Source organism: Anomaloglossus baeobatrachus, chromosome 5, assembly GCF_048569485.1.
Source record: "Anomaloglossus baeobatrachus isolate aAnoBae1 chromosome 5, aAnoBae1.hap1, whole genome shotgun sequence".
NCBI classification, from domain to species: domain Eukaryota; kingdom Metazoa; phylum Chordata; class Amphibia; order Anura; family Aromobatidae; genus Anomaloglossus; species Anomaloglossus baeobatrachus.
In genome coordinates, this window is record NC_134357.1 from 451,032,456 (window position 1) to 451,041,550 (window position 9,095).

Below are 9,095 nucleotides of genomic sequence, written 5' to 3' on the forward strand. Positions count from 1 at the left end.
ACTGACACTTGGGGCACAAGATAATGACACTGACACTCGGGGTACAGGATAATGACACTGACACTTGGGGCACAGGATAATGACACTGACACTTGGGGCACAAGATATTGACACTGACACTCGGGGTACAGGATAATGACACTGACACTTGGGGCACAGGACAATGACACTGACACTTGGGGTATAGCACAATGACACTGACACTTGGGGTTCAGGACAATGACACTGACACTTGGGGTTCAGGACAATGACACTGACACTTGGGTGAATACAGCCATTTTAGTCACATACAGCTTTGTACTAGTATAATGAGAGGACAGGTTTGTGCCCATCTCCTGAAATACTCTGCCCTGCAGTGCTACATCATTGAGGAATAGATTACATCAGAGCAGATGCCGCATTCATGGTTTGGGATGATGGTACACTTTCGCACTGGTTACACAGGATGTGACTGTATACTTGGTGTCATTCTTTTATATGTACAGTGTCGAGGATATCAGTCTCCACAATGAGCAGTTTGTACGTTGTGACCGTTGGCATGAAACTTGGGCGGCCGCCAAGTCCTTCCATCTGATGAATAAAGTGACTCAGTTTTGGCTCCGATGTCTTCTCCAGCGTGGCTCTCGGCCCCTCCATCTGGTACATGGAGCTCTACTGTATAATGTGGGAGCCGGCAGCACTATGGCAAGACTAGGGTTAACTCTCTGCTAGGAATGTGAAAGCGCTTCCTGCTGGGTCTTTGATCTTTCGCTTTTCCACAAAGTTCACTCTGCCTTAAAGAGCCAGGAAGAAATTGAAATTGTATCACTGGTCAACTATGAAGGTTAGACATGCAGGAGTCACGGAAAGCTGGGTGACAGCCCCCATTATGGTGGCCATATTCAGAGGCATCATTGCTCCTGGACCCCGATATCTAAGGACAATGTGTCATTTATAATCCTGATGTCTTAGCATATAGCAGGGGGCTTCAGTGTAACCCTTGCCCCCAGGTCTTCTAGGAATTGATGTCACTACGAAATTGACAAATATAACATTTTCACGGGTTCGACATCAAGGGTGGCCTGAAGAGGACAAAAGCCACTGCTTAGATCGCCCCTCTTTATATACAACAGTCCAGGGTTAGGGGGTCTGCAGCACTTCTATAATTGGCTGCATGACCCCTCAAGACCACTCACCACCGATTCTGTGTATTGGAGGCTGCACTCTTTTAGACTGCTTGCAATTTCAGCAACATGTTATAGTAGCTAATGCATTAATCACATTGTTTCGGCCGATTCGCACTCCCTTCTTCAGGCTAGGTAATGGGGCTGCAGCTTGAGAAGCCTACAACTAAAACAAACCACACCTGAAGAAGGGGATGCTGATTAGCCGAAACGTTGTGCTTAATGCATAATACATGGCGGTGACTAATACTTTCCTGAAATTATAAGCAATTTAAAAGAGTGTGGCCCCTGCCTTTCTGGACAGTTATTCCATCGCTGTACATCACTGACATAGCTCATGCCATGGCATGGTGGTGGGGTTTCCCTTACGTTGGTGCAGAATGGCAGACCCTCTGCAGGGACGATGACTGTGAAATACTTCCTCTCCACAGCCGGTAGGAATAAATCAGCATTCACTATGAATTGCATCGGTAATAAGGGAAATTGTACAGCTCAGGGAATTATCACTCAGGAGTGCTGAGCTAGGGGAGATACGAAAATAGCAAACAACGCTCATTCCAGCCCGCCCCGCGCAGACAGAAAAGTCAGATCTTCGGGATGAGCAGGCCTGACGTTGATGAAGAATATGTCATGTTGCTCCTATGGTCGCTGTAAGAGTTAATATACAGTCAGCAGATTTAATTTTTTTTCCCTTTTATTTCTCCATTTATTAATAGCGCTGGATGCAGGAACAGTGTTTGGGACTGATTATCAGTCATTGAAATTTTGGCTGAACTTACTCTTAAGAAATGGATTCAAAGATGCCTTCATTTGATGGAGCTGCAGTTACCATATCCGAGCACTAGATGGCAGTGCAAGCCGTATAATTGGCAGAGCAGAAGATGGCGATGATTTACACATCATTTCACAATTTAAGTGGGAATATGTCAGCAGGTTTTTACTGTGTAATCTGAGAGCAGCATGGTGTGGCAACAGAGACCTCGATTCAAGTGGTGTGTCACTTACTAGACTGTGTTTTTATTTAAATAAAATCAGTGTTTTATAAGAGATGTTTAACTCCGCCCCCAAAAGATTGGTAGCTTTCTGCCTATGCACAGTGTACACAGGAAGCTGCCAATCAGTGGTGTGGGCGGGGTTATACAGAGCTCAGCATTCAGAGAACTGGTAGAGCGGAAGCAGATATCTGTGATTGTATCACAACTAATGTCCAGGAAGTAGAAATCTACGGCAAACACCATCCAGTATTCCAAAGTGCTTTATTTCAACATTATGTGCAGTTAAAAGCAGCGCGGAGAGAGCCATGTGCAGGCCCCCTATGCACAACGGCCGTTTCGGGACCCGTTGAAGCACAAGGAAGTGCGAAACAGCCGTCGTCCATGCACTGGGCTCTCTCCCCACTGCTTTTAACTGCACATGACGTTGGAATAAAGCAGTTTGGAATATTGGATGGTGTTTGCAGTAGATTTCTACTTCCTGGACATTGGTTTGGATTTTCTCTTTCCTTATCTATATGCACCCATGACCATTGTTTCCACAAGGACTGAAGCTGACCTAGAAATCCAGTGACAAGGTAATGCATGGTTTGGTGCAGAAACTGCCTCTGCATAGCATATTGTATCACAACTACTCCACTCAATAAGATAAGTGGTATAGATCTCGAATCAGAGTCTCTGTCCCTACATTATGGTCAGATTGCATAGCAAAAACTTGCTAACAGATTCCCTTTAAGGGGATCTGCACTTGTATAAAAATTAAAAAATCCTCAATATGTTGACATGTTAGAAGTTATTAATCAGTAAGGGTCATGGTGTGAAAGGGGGTTGTCAGACACTTTCACAGTGATGACTTAAGGCCCCGTCACACAAAGCAACAATCTCATTAGCAATCTCGTTGAGTCACAGTTTCTATGACGCAGCAGCGATCTCGTTATGTGTGACACCTCCCAGCGATCAGGTCTCTGCTGTGAGGTCGTCGGTCGTTGCTGAATGGTCTGGACCATTTTTTTCAAAGGCGATGTCCTGCTGGGCAGGACGCCTCGCTGTGTTTGACACTGTGTGACAGGGTCCCAATGACAGCAGAGATCGTTATACAGGTGGCTACTGCGACCTGTATGGTTACTGCGTCGTTAGTAATGTCTGACTGACATCTCACCAGCGACCTCCCAGCGACTTACCAGCGATCCCTATCAGGTCAATATCGTTTTCGGGATCGCTGGTAAGTCGTTGTGTGTGACTGGGCCTTTATCCTCAGGATAGGTCATCAATATCTGATCATTGAGGGTGCGAAACTCAACACCCCCGCCGATCAGCTATTCCTGGTGACGCCACAAGTCGGAACTACTTAGTTGCAAAGCTGCACAGCGCCGTCAATGGAATAGTGGCCACAGCTGGGTATTGCATATTGGACTCAAATAGGGGACAGATAGGCAGTGCCCATCCCTGGCCACTATACATTTGATAGACATGTGCAGCTCCGCAACCAAGCAATTCCAGCCCGCGGCAGCATCGGGAGTAGCTGATCGGCAGGGGTGCTGGGTTTCACACCTTCACTAATTGACCTATCCTAATGATAGCTATAAGGAGCTGAAGCACACAGGAAAGTGCTGCTCTCCTCCAAAAACAGACCGCCTAGACCTTCTATTGGGCACTTGGTCAGTTATGGATGACAGCACCACGTTACTCAATATCTCAGGCCAGTTACTGGCAGGGATGCTGGTGAACACTTTCTCCCTAACAGGTCACCTTTATGTAATCGCTCATTGGTCCGGATGATGACGACAGGAAGATGCCTATTATGGGAATATATTCTTATAACCAGGACACAGGAAGCAGCATGCTGAAACGTGCAGCCGCCATCAGCATTGATCTGCTACACTCAATTTCCTGTTCTGTTCATTGTATTCAATACAGCATTGCATATTGTTGCAGCAGCCGGACCCCACCCAGGGGGCTGCCATGAAAGTCATTTTACATTTATTTTAATCTAGACTTTAGCCCCAATTCCTTAAGACATTTTGTATCCCAATGTTAATAAAGGCAGCGTGGGCGTAAGATGCACCAAATCTATTACAAACCACGAGTCTTTCACCCACAGTGCACCACCGCCAGAAATGTTATTGCAAGCAGGGCCGTCAATTCATTTTTGTTGTAACTTGCGCCACCTTGTGGTGGAAATTATGAATTTGTTTAGCTATGCCCTGTCCACTTTTCTAAAGGCCAAAAAGTCTGAAAAGATTTGCACAACTTCAAGTTGCACAAATAGTTAGCGACATTTCCAGCAGTTGTATGCCAGAATTCTGGTACAAGCTACCAGTGTTTAAGGTCCTCACTATTTTATAATACCAGCAAATGAGACAGCGACACTGATGAAATTGTGCTGCACTCCTCCCTCACAATTAATGATCTTATAACAGCAGCTATAGAGAGTTCTTTTAATAGATAACTTAAAATAAAAAAATCATTAAATCAACAATAAAGTGCAAAAGAGTGACTAAAGTGCAAAGTCCAAGTCCGATAGGACACCAATTGATCAGCAATACTTACGTGTAGATATTCCCCAATGAGCAAAAACCAATAAACCACTGGACAATGCTCAGTAATTATCAAAGTCGTTGGCAGACATTAAATCCACCAGAACATACAACACTATGCCGACATTAATTCATTGAATATCCACCAGTGGATTTAGACGATTATGTCACTGGGTAAAAATCAAATATTTATAAAGGATATCAATGTTGTCAGTGGACAAAATCCTAATAAGACAATGGTTCAGGAGATATCCAGATGCTATAAAGTGTTCCAAAATAACGGCACCAGTATTAATTCAACCGTATAGATTATTGGACTTTCAAAGGTTGTACTAAAAGTCCGCTAAACCTGACAAAAACTGCTGTCCATAAAGCAAAAGATTTAACATACATAGCATTAGCAAAAAGCTGCTATTGAGCAAAAGCCACTGGGATTACCCCTGACAGCGTATATTATCCACACATAACTAGTCACAATGATGACCTCTTCAGTTAACAAGTAGTTAATTAGGATCAGAGTGGTGATTCAGGAAATATTGAGTCACAATGATGACCTCTTCAGCTATGAAATGGTTAAACATGATCACAGTGGTGATACACAGAAGACATACAAAAGGATTGGTCTCACCCATAAATGTAGGTTTCAAATTGAGGGTCTTGATACACGGTGATACCAGACGTCCATCCATCTCCAGATGTTGAGCTCTGTGATGAAACTAATGCTGGACCCCAAGTACCACAATGACTCCTGCCCTAACAAGGGCAGTCCCAAGCTGACCCTTCACTGATACACAAGTCCTCCAGGCCTCCCGACGAGTTTTCTCCGCCAGGATTCATCAGGGAAGATCCTCATTAGGTACAGGGCTTATAAGGCAGGGCAGGAGTCATTGGGGTACTTAGGGTTCAGCATTAGTTTCATCAGTGTCAGAGCTCAACACCTGGAGATGGATGGACGCCTGCTATCACCGTGTATTAAGACCCACACTTTTGAAACCTACATTTATGGGCGAGACCAATCCTTTTATACAGTGGTATGAAAAAGTTTGGGCACCCCTATTAATGTTAACCTTTTTTCTTTACAACAATTTGGGTTTTTGCAACAGCTATTTCAGTTTCATATACAGTTAGGTCCAGAAATATTTGGACAGTGACACAATTTTCGCGAGTTGGGCTCTGCATGCCACCACATTGGATTTGAAATGAAACCTCTACAACAGAATTCAAGTGCAGATTGTAACGTTTAATTTGAAGGTTTGAACAAAAATATCTGATAGAAATTGTAGGAATTGTACACATTTCTTTACAAACACTCCACATTTTAGGAGGTCAAAAGTAATTGGACAAATAAACCAAACCCAAACAAAATATTTTTATTTTCAATATTTTGTTGCGAATCCTTTGGAGGCAATCACTGCCTTAAGTCTGGAACCCATGGACATCACCAAACGCTGGGTTTCCTCCTTCTTAATGCTTTGCCAGGCCTTTACAGCCGCAGCCTTCAGGTCTTGCTTGTTTGTGGGTCTTTCCGTCTTAAGTCTGGATTTGAGCAAGTGAAATGCATGCTCAATTGGGTTAAGATCTGGTGATTGACTTGGCCATTGCAGAATGTTCCACTTTTTTTCACTCATGAACTCCTGGGTAGCTTTGGCTGTATGCTTCGGGTCATTGTCCATCTGTACTATGAAGCGCCGTCCGATCAACTTTGCGGCATTTGGCTGAATCTGGGCTGAAAGTATATCCCTGTACACTTCAGAATTCATCCGGCTACTCTTGTCTGCTGTTATGTCATCAATAAACACAAGTGACCCAGTGCCATTGAAAGCCATGCATGCCCATGCCATCACGTTGCCTCCACCATGTTTTACAGAGGATGTGGTGTGCCTTGGATCATGTGCCGTTCCCTTTCTTCTCCAAACTTTTTTCTTCCCATCATTCTGGTACAGGTTGATCTTTGTCTCATCTGTCCATAGAATACTTTTCCAGAACTGAGCTGGCTTCATGAGGTGTTTTTCAGCAAATTTAACTCTGGCCTGTCTATTTTTGGAATTGATGAATGGTTTGCATCTAGATGTGAACCCTTTGTATTTACTTTCATGGAGTCTTCTCTTTACTGTTGACTTAGAGACAGATACACCTACTTCACTGAGAGTGTTCTGGACTTCAGTTGATGTTGTGAACGGGTTCTTCTTCACCAAAGAAAGTATGCAGCGATCATCCACCACTGTTGTCATCCGTGGACGCCCAGGCCTTTTTGAGTTCCCAAGCTCACCAGTCAATTCCTTTTTTCTCAGAATGTACCCGACTGTTGATTTTGCTACTCCAAGCATGTCTGCTATCTCTCTGATGGATTTTTTCTTTTTTTTCAGCCTCAGGATGTTCTGCTTCACCTCAGTTGAGAGTTCCTTAGACCGCATGTTGTCTGGTCACAGCAACAGCTTCCAAATGCAAAACCACACACCTGTAATCAACCCCAGACCTTTTAACTACTTCATTGATTACAGGTTAACGAGGGAGACGCCTTCAGAGTTAATTGCAGCCCTTAGAGTCCCCTGTCCAATTACTTTTGGTCCCTTGAAAAAGAGGAGGCTATGATTCCTAAACCCTTTCTCCGATTTGGATGTGAAAACTCTCATATTGCAGCTGGGAGTGTGCACTTTCAGCCCATATTATATATATATAATTGTATTTCTGAACATGTTTTTGTAAACAGCTAAAATAACAAAACTTGTGTCACTGTCCAAATATTTCTGGACCTAACTGTATCTAATAACTGATGGACTGTGTAATATTTCTGGATTGAAATGAGGTTTATTGTTCTAACAGAAAATGTGCAATCCGCATTTAAACGAAATTTGTCCGGTGCAAAAGTATGGGTACCCTTATCAATTTCTTGATTTGAACACTCCTAACTACTTTTTACTGACTTACTAAAGCACTAAATTGGTTTTGTAACCTCATTGAGCTTTGAACTTCATAGGCAGGTGCATCCAATCATGAGAAAAGGTATTTAAGGTGGCCACTTGCAAGTTGTTCTCCTATTTGAATCTCCTATGAAGAGTGGCATCATGGGCTCCTCAAAACAACTCTCAAATGATCTGAAAACAAAGATTATTCAACATAGTTGTTCAGGGGAAGGATACAAAAAGTTGTCTCAGAGATTTAAACTGTCAGTTTCCACTGTGAGGAACATAGTAAGGAAATGGAAGAACACAAGTACAGTTCTTGTTAAGCCCAGAAGTGGCAGGCCAAGAAAAATATCAGAAAGGCAGAGAAGAATGGTGAGAACAGTCAAGGACAATCCACAGCCCACCTCCAAAGACCTGCAGTATCATCTTGCTGCAGATGGTGTCAATGTGCATTGGTCAACAATACAGTGCACGTTGCACAAGGAGAAGCTGTATGGGAGAATGATGCGAAAGAAGCCGTTTCTGCAAGCACGCCACAAACAGAGTCGCCTGAGGTATGCAAAAGCACATTTGGACAAGCCAGTTACATTTTGGAAGAAGGTCCTGTGGACTGATGAAACAAAGATTGAGTTGTTTGGCACATACAAAAAGGCGTTGTGCATGGAGGCAAAAAAACACGGCATTCCAAGAAAAGCACTTGGAACCTCCACCAAATTTTACTGTGGGTAGCATCATGCTTTGGGGCTGTGTGGCCAATGCCGGCACGGGGAATCTTGTTAAAGTTGAGGGTCGCATGGATTCAACTCAGTATCAGCAGATTCTTGACAATGTGCAAGAATCACTATGGGGAGATAAGGTATGCACACCAGTGACTATGTAAGGGGAATACATGGAATAGCAGAAACTGCTGTGTGAATACTGACTTGAAAAATCCAATAGCTATATGTAAGAGTGAAATGTGAAAAATGGAATCTGCATTACTGCCATGAACATATGAATCAAGAGAAATTTAGCTACTGAATTGATCAATGCAATAGAGCCCCAACACTACGCCAAAGTATTTCTCTATGTTGGGGTCCCTAGCTTGTGTGTGTCCTCTCATGCAGTTAAAAAACTTAACTTAAAATTCCATTTTTCACATTTCACTCTTACATATAGCTATTGGATTTTTCAAGTCAGTATTCACACAGCAGTTTCTGCTATTCCATGTATTCCCCTTACATAGTCACTGGTGTGCATACCTTATCTCCCCATAGTGATGTTTTTTTAGGTTTTTTGCACCCAGTTCTGACTTAGAATGGTGTTCCAAACGAGTTATTCCTTAATGTGCAAGAATCAGTGACAAAGTTGAAGTTACGCAGGGGATGGATATTTCAGCAAGACAATGATCCAAAACACCGCTCCAAATCTACTCAGGCATTCATGCAGAGGAACAATTACAATGTTCTGGAATGGCCATCCCAGTCCCCAGACCTGAATATCATTGAAAATCAGTGG